At 38.3% G+C, this 8,366-nt stretch overlaps 1 pseudogene; it reads right to left on the reverse strand.

Annotated features, from left to right (window-relative positions):
- Positions 1-7,642: 7,642 nt before the first annotated feature.
- LOC109465818 overlaps positions 7,643-8,366 on the reverse strand; it is a 1,298-nt pseudogene continuing 574 nt past the window's right edge.

Genomic DNA, 8,366 nt, shown 5'->3' on the forward strand with positions numbered 1-8,366 from the left:
AGTTATTATTATGATCAGTTATTATGATCAGTTATTATGATCAGTTATTATTATGATCAGTTATTATTACGATCAGATATGAGTTGAATTATTATTGTTATCACTTCATTATTATGATTATCATTATGTAAGGGATGGTTCACTACATTGCATGTTTATTGTTTTTGATACATGAATAAAAAAAAAATTGCTATTTGATCTATCTCTATCTTTTAATAGAAATGATAGTGGTTTTGCCTGTACCCATCATCAGGGGACGCATTAGAAATGTTTGCTTATGAATGTGGGTCGTCCATATTCTGCTTAATCAAATTGAATTTGTATCAAACCCCCATATAAACATTTACATAATAATACATATTGCATTTTTGTACCTCGGCAACTATGTATATACCAGGACTCTATAACTGTATTCTTAAAATGTATGTATATTATTGCACCATTGTACATAATTTGTATACTTCACTAAGCATGTATTTTGTAAATTGTAATATGCATATGTATGTCTAATAATTGACATCTTCCCCCAGGGTGTCCCTTAGTAATAGTCCTTGACTAGTTGGGACACCTTGGCGTCTTTGTAAGCCAAATGAATAAATAAATAAAGTAAAAATGTGGGTCGTAACGTACGTACCAAGACCACATACAGTCATGTTTTTTTCGTACTTAGATCATGTTATATTTTCTTATCATTTTTTCCATAATTGTTTTAGTAAGACTTTAAAGTGTACGAGCTATATACTGAAGCTTTATTCTAGAAATCTTATATATTATATGTCTAAGTAATTTATTCTTGTTGAGTTTTTATTGCAGTGATATTATATTTCTTATAAGCTTCTAATAAAGTAGAAATGAAGTTAATTTTGGAATGTTATTCTTGTAGTTTTAAGGTTCTATTCGTAGTACGGATACGTTCACCTTCTAGCAGGTTCTTGTACTTTTAAATATATTTCGCCACTTGAAGCAACAAAAAAAACATTGCATTAAGATTCAGAATTTGCCTACATTTTTTACATCCTGAAGGCTTCTAAATGTTCGTATTCCTAAGTGTTTCTTATTTTCTTTCCTCAAAACCCAAATTTGTATAGGCTAGAAAAGGTTTCTTACTTGTACGCCGACGTGTATCCAGAACGGTACCTGAGGCAAATATAAAATTACGTTCTTGGATACGCGCAGACTATCCTGAACCGTGCGTGATGCTAGCCTAACCCGTTCAGGCATAGAACTAGACACGCACTATTCTGGATACGATGGGTTTTGTGGCTCCCTGGCAAAATAAGAAGTCAATGACTTTGTTGGTGCTAATATATGGCCATTTTGAGATTGAATGTGTGATCTTTTTTTACCTGCCCTTTTCTGATACCAGCCCAGAAAAGAACAAGAAACAGTCATGCCTTCAAATATCAGAGTTATCGGCTAAGAATTGAGGTATTCAAAAACTCGTATTTCCCCAGAATTATCGTAGAACTCGTTGCCACCAAGCACAGTTGGGGCATTATCACTAGAAAGCTTTAAACAATTCCTGCAATCAAACGGACAAAGATTGAGTGTAACAAGTCGTTCGGTGTGATATAGCTAGCTAGCTAGCCTGCCTGTGATATAGCTAGCTAGCCTGCGAAGCTGGTGTGTTACCCCGAAGGGCGGTTACACCGGCTATATCGATACAGATACAGATACCTCCGGTGAAGGAGCTGCCCGCGGGAAGGTACAGTAACTGTTTTCGGCAATTCTTGTGTATTCGCAGCTATAACTCACGGTGGGTTTGACGGATTTGATTTTCGCTATACAATCATCTATTGGTGTGAGATCTAGAGGAAGATGGACACCAAACATATACATGTTTTAAGCTATAATGGATAAATATCTGGGACAAGGCACTAAATTAATTCAGGGTTGGACAAGTCCCATTGCCCACTTGCCCAGGGCAAGTAAAAGTACTGTTCGGGCAAGTGAATATCCCCCTGTACTTGCCCGATTGGGCAAGTAAATTTTTTGGATGCAAAGTATAGCCCCTCCAGTATTTTGTCCAAGTTTCAAATAATTTTGATAAATAAAGTATCCAACATTATAAACTCTATAATATAGAATGGTTTATTATGCGATACAAACTCATCGCAGCTTATTAGCTGAATTGCGAGTTCATGTACATGTACATACAAATTTCAAGTTGACATATACAATCGATCTAAAAGTTTGCAAACAGCGAAACAGGTGACAATACATGTACATATTTAAAAGATGCAATACATATTTAAAAGACGAAGTGCATATATAAAAAGATACAATGACATATTTAAAAGCTACCAATTAATTATCAAAAATACCAATTAATAATCTACGCCACAATTATCTAAATGCCATTGTTTAACAGGTTTACAATATACGGCAGAGGGCTATTCTGGTAGCGTTTAGTACGTGCTGGCAATGGGTCGTATTTATGACTTTGTCTAGCAACTAAAGAAATTTAAAATATATAGTTGGTGAAGTGTGATATTCTCCTAAACCAATACCCCCTCTCAATGACGAAGCATGTTAAGCTTTGGTCCCAATTGGAAAAAGGGGCCCTGCCGGGTAGTCCCCGGGATGTTTTTTGGCACTTTCGGGCGGGACTCCTAAGGGGCCCCGCGGGACACCCCGCGGCTATCAGGCTATTTTTGGGCCGGGCGGGGACCCGAGAAGAATTTAATTCTGACTTAAATTCTACCCGGGCCCCGCTGACAAAAAGACGCCGTGACCTCACCGTGAGAACACCGAGAGGTACCCCTCCGGTTGCCGGCAGTCCACCGGGACTAATTTGTCACGTCACAGACCAGATACACATGATAAAGATGTGTACTTCGTAAGACCGATTCAAATGTGTGACAAAACAGATCAGTTGATCACAACAAAAGCGTGAACTCTGTACTAAGTGGGTCAGTACAAGACATCGTCGGGTACCTGCCGGGTGCCTGCCGGAGACCGACCAGTAAGGGTGACAAAATGCCACTGAAGAAAACTTTTAATTCCGACCACAACAACCGGTGCTTGCCAGGCTCCAGAGCCCGACCGAGACTGACAGGGGCTACATCCCCGACGGGAACCGGCGCGATTGGGACCGAAGCTTTACACAGTTCTGACTCATCCACACACAAGAAATTTTAAATTAAAGATACACGAAAGTAACGATGCTCGCTGACGTTGCACGCCAAATAAACACGTGATTGAGATTGTCTGCCACTTCAAATAATTAGCTAGAAATTGAGTTTTGTTTTGCCAAGGAAGCAATTCTGCCGTTTCCTCCTGGCCACATTATAACTGCGAATTTCATCAGAAAAAAATAATGTTTACTAATGATCATGCTTACAAATGATACATAAATTGAAACAAGAGTGTCCTTATTGGCCCATTGATGTATTCCTCCGAATGTGCACCCTAAACAACTTCCGACCCAAAAAGTAAACGGCTGTATAACAGTGTGTTTATATTGGTAAGAAATTTCCTTTTAGCCAATGGATCTAAAAGGACAAAAAAGGAGTAGTGAAGGGCTGATTGTAACTGAAGAAATTATTACGACATCGGAGGTGCATGGTCCAGGATTTTGAGTGAAACGGTCTTATGACGGACCCGCGAAAGTGCTTTATAATTGTCATAAAAAGGTGTTTCTACAGTCGCTGGAATTTCGTGTACAGTTTAGAGTATATAGTTTTATATAGAATGACTGACATCAATATAGATCTTCTGGAAACGTGGTCATGAAAGACACACATTTATACATTATAATAAGCGTCAATTTATGTAACGCAAAAACTCATAAATGCGACAATATACTTATATATACTGGTTTATTGTTGTTGAACAAATAAATCCCAGGACCCACTGGACGCCTAGATGCATTCGGATGAATTGTTGGGTTTGGTTACAAAATACAACATAATTACGATTACAAACGGGCTATACAGCTGTTTACACACCTAGGGATAAAATGTAACAATTACTTAGAATCTTAAATAAACCATCCTAGTATTACAAATATTCAAATATCTGTGAAGAGTAATTTATCGAAAGGTTGTTGAAAACGCTTCAGTAAAGAAAAAAAATGTATATGTTCTTGCTACTAGTACTCAAATTTTGCACACTCGCTCAAAATCAACAGTTATACTGGCCGAAAAGGTGTTAAACCGGTTTGTCAAGAGTTGCTTGTACATTGAGTTCAACAGTTTTAGTATACTTAAGAGTGTGTTTACGGTGTGTCGGATACATTGAAGTGTTTACTTGTTCTTTTGAAATACTAAATATGTAGAACTTTTGCTGCGGGAGTACGGAGCATACGGGAAATTTGACATTACAGCTAAGAGCACTTCATAGACGAACATATAGACTATAAAGGCTGGGACTTGCTCCCGAGCAAATACAGCATATTTCAATCCATTTAATCCCTCCCCATTCCAAAATATACTGTTCAAAATCAACCTTTTCCATCCAGTATATCAACTTTTTAATACCCTTAGTTCTTTTTAGTACCCAATTGTTCTCCAGATCCCCATGCAATGCTTTTCCGTGTTAATAAACACAATGTTTTTTTCAGTCATAAATATCCTCAAAACCTTAAAATAGAGATTTTAGTAAAAGAATTGTTGAAGTCATTTGCTTGTGGGACACGGGAGCCAAAAACGTACATTTTTGTCTTAAAATATAAAAAAGTCCCATTTTACACAATTCAGGTAGTGTATGCCAAACATGTGAATAACATTCTGTGGGCATGTGTCCAAGTCTCCCCCATACCAAATTTCATGTCATTTGGTTTTCGTATTAGGGCATAGGAGCCAAAAATGTATATCTTTGGTCAAAAATAGCAAAAAAGTCCCACTTTACATAATTTGAAAATGACACATACCAATACCATGAATATTCTGTGGGCATGTGTAAAAGAATCTCCTTTACCAACTTTCTGGTCATTTGGTCTTATTATGAGGGCATAGGGGCCCAAATGTATTTTTTTTTTGTTTGAAAATAGCAAAAAAAAGTCCCATTTTACACGATTTTAGGTGGTGTATGCCAAGCATGTGAATAACGTTCTGAGATCATGGGTACCGGGTCCAATCCGAATTTCTGGTCATTTGGTTCTTACAGTTGGGACAAGTATAAGGTTGTCTCTAAATACATATGACGTCGTTGACAGTTATCTTTATACCTGGCACATAATTATGATCTTGAAGCCAGACGCCACCACCATTGATAGTTTTTTGTCTGAAATATTAATTTCCTTGAAATGCTAGAGCTACTTATGTTGTCATCGAAGGGAAAGAGATAGATACCTGTAAAAGAATAGTACGCAAATGATACATACAATGTGTTTTAATGATAGATACACTTCTTGAACAAGGCACTAAAGCTTAGTGAATTGTGATCTTCTTTTTAAACCAATCCCCCCTCTCAATGACGAAGCATGTTACACAGGTCCCATTCATCCAAACACAAAAAATCAAGATACATGAATGTAACGATGCTCGCTCACGTTGCACGCCAAATAAACATGTGAGTGAGATTGTCTGCCACTTCAAATAATTAGCTAGAAATTGAGTTTTGTTTGGCCAAGGAAGCAATTCTGTCGTTTCATATTGGTCACATCATAACTGCCAATTTCACCAGAGAAAAAAATGTTTACTAATGATCACACATACAAACGATACATTAAATTAAACCAATAAAAACACGCTGTCCGTCCGATGAATACATTCATAGCAACTACATTAAGCAAACTGAACTAGAAAACAAGAATTCGGAGTTTTTATACCTCTATGAAATATGTAGAGTTTATGTAAATGTTTGGGATTTGTCTCATCGATTATGTAAATAAAGTCGTAATTACCATTATTTAGTTTGATTTATGTTTTTCTAAACTCAAAGTACAATATTTTGTGAAATTCCTAAAGGAAGAAGACAATATAGAAGGAAATAAACAAAAACAATTCGAAGAACTAATGAAATAATACAAAGCATCTATCTGAATATATAAATAAAGATCAAACTAATTAATCTAGTTAGGCCACACCGACTTAATTTTATGGATGACATCCGCGCGCGCATTGATTTTCGACTGTCGGCCTAAAAAAAAAAGATTACGTCCACCGAGGCTCTGGCCTGGCTCTAGGCCTGGGTAGTCCATGGTAGTTAGCGACAATACGGAGCCGAGCACCCAGGCTATCGAATTCGAAGCTCCATGACTCAAGAACTCAGTACATACGTACAGTGCCGATTCATAAATTCCGCAAAAAGCCAGCATGTGCCGGCTTGCCGTATACTAGTATGTCGCTAAGTACTGCCGCGAATTCACAATATCAGCTTTGTATTCCTTTGGTTTAATAGCATTTTTATTTTTGGCCGGAATTTTTTTTATTCGCCCGCGCGCACTAGTTTGGGGGTCTTCAGAGGATGTCATCCATAAAATTAAATTGGTGTGGCCTTATTACAAACATCAGTACAAATTTGAATTATATGAAGCTCCATCAAGGTTAGTAGCTGTAGCTGTTTCGTCCGAGTCTTTGCCATAGATTAAATAAGAAGTACCTTCTATAGATTTGTTATTCTTATACAAAAGCTGAACAGCGCCAGAGGCTGCTTTCTTAGTTTCATTGTCATAAACGGACTCAGAAGAAGCATATTTTGCTTTCTCATCGTCGCTGTCATACTCATCAACGTCAGTCCCCTCTTCAACATCATTAGACATCATTATGCCACGGTCATTCGCATGCACAAATATAGAAATTAATTCCTTATTACCATTTTTATGTACATCGGTTTGCTCTTGAACTACAGGCTCAATAAATACTTCGTCATCATTTTCATACACGTATGAGTGTTGCACAGCTACAGAGTGATCGTGAATAGATGCTGCATCCTCATCATTATTTTCATACACGTTTCCGTGCAGTTCAGATACGGGATAGGGTGACACTACTTCATTGTCATTTTCATACACATTTACAGGTACATGTAAAGTACCACCTTCCTCTACTTCATGGTCATTTTCATACACATTTACAGGTACATGTAAAGTACCACCTTCCTCTACTTCATTGTCATTTTCATACACATTTACAGGTACATGTAAAGGTACCACTTCCNCTACTTCATGGTCATTTTCATACACATTTACAGGTACATGTAAAGTACCACCTTCCTCTACTTCATGGTCATTTTCATACACATTTACAGGTACAGTACCACCTTCCTCTACTTCATGGTCATTTTCATACACATTTACAGGTACATGTAAAGTACCACCTTCCTCTACTTCATGGTCATTTTCATACACATTTACGGGTACAGTACCACCTTCCTCTACTTCGTGGTCATTTTCATACATATTCATTTGTAAACCAGATACAGTATTAACTGGCCCATCTTCATTGCCATTTTCATACAAATGTGCAGACTACGGCACCGACTTGCTCTACTCCATTGTCATTTTCATATACGGAATCAACAGTTAAATCTGCTTGGTCGTCATTTTCATAAATTTCAATGTGTTCCCCAGACAAAGCCTCGGTGCCTTGGGTCAGCGGCCTGCCCTGACCATCTAGATTTCTGGTGCTTGTTGCAATTCTAGCTGGGGATGTCCTGAAATGTACCCCATGCCCCACATAGTTACTATTGGGTACTGTCACCGCTCTTCCTAAATTGTTAAAAATTGCAGAGGTTACTGATGCCAGAGCAGGTAGCTTCTTGATACGTCGCTTATGGTACATTACGATGACAATATAACACGTCAGGCATGCCCCTGCTGCACCAATACCACCGTAAAGGTAAAAGTTTGCTTTGTCAGCATTATTGCCACGTACAAAGCTAAAGGATATTGAGGGGCTTACAGATGATGGTCCTTGTACGTGAATAGACAGTTGGGCAGACGTGGAACCAACAGGACTCGCTGCCAAACAGACGTACAGACCAGAATCTACAGCGGCAATGTCCTGTATGATGATGGTACCATTCGCCTCCACAGTCACTCTCCCACCTGACTCAACAGTTTCATTCCTGCCAGAAGGGAGAGTGACTGTGATGTCTGGGGACGGAATTCCCGACACGTCACACATTAGAAAGATTGTCTCCCCTTCTAACACTGGCCTGTTTTCATTTATCATCTTAAACCTCACAATTTGTGGTTCTTCACAGACCAGATCATCGGGGTTTATACCTCTAAGCTTTCGCCCTAAGAAACGACTGGGCTCTTTACATATGATGTGATCCTCAAACAATTTCCCAATCATCTTTGTCTGAAGGGAACCATCCTGCAGTCACACTGCCACGGGTTATTCTCAAGGTTTACGGTTGCAATCGACATCAGCTCATTATATTCTGACAAAGCTGCGATGTAATTGTTTTAAGTG

The sequence above is a fragment of the Branchiostoma belcheri genome, unplaced genomic scaffold, assembly GCF_001625305.1.
Source record: "Branchiostoma belcheri isolate BF01 breed outbred unplaced genomic scaffold, Haploidv18h27 scaffold159, whole genome shotgun sequence".
In the NCBI taxonomy this organism is placed as follows: domain Eukaryota; kingdom Metazoa; phylum Chordata; class Leptocardii; order Amphioxiformes; family Branchiostomatidae; genus Branchiostoma; species Branchiostoma belcheri.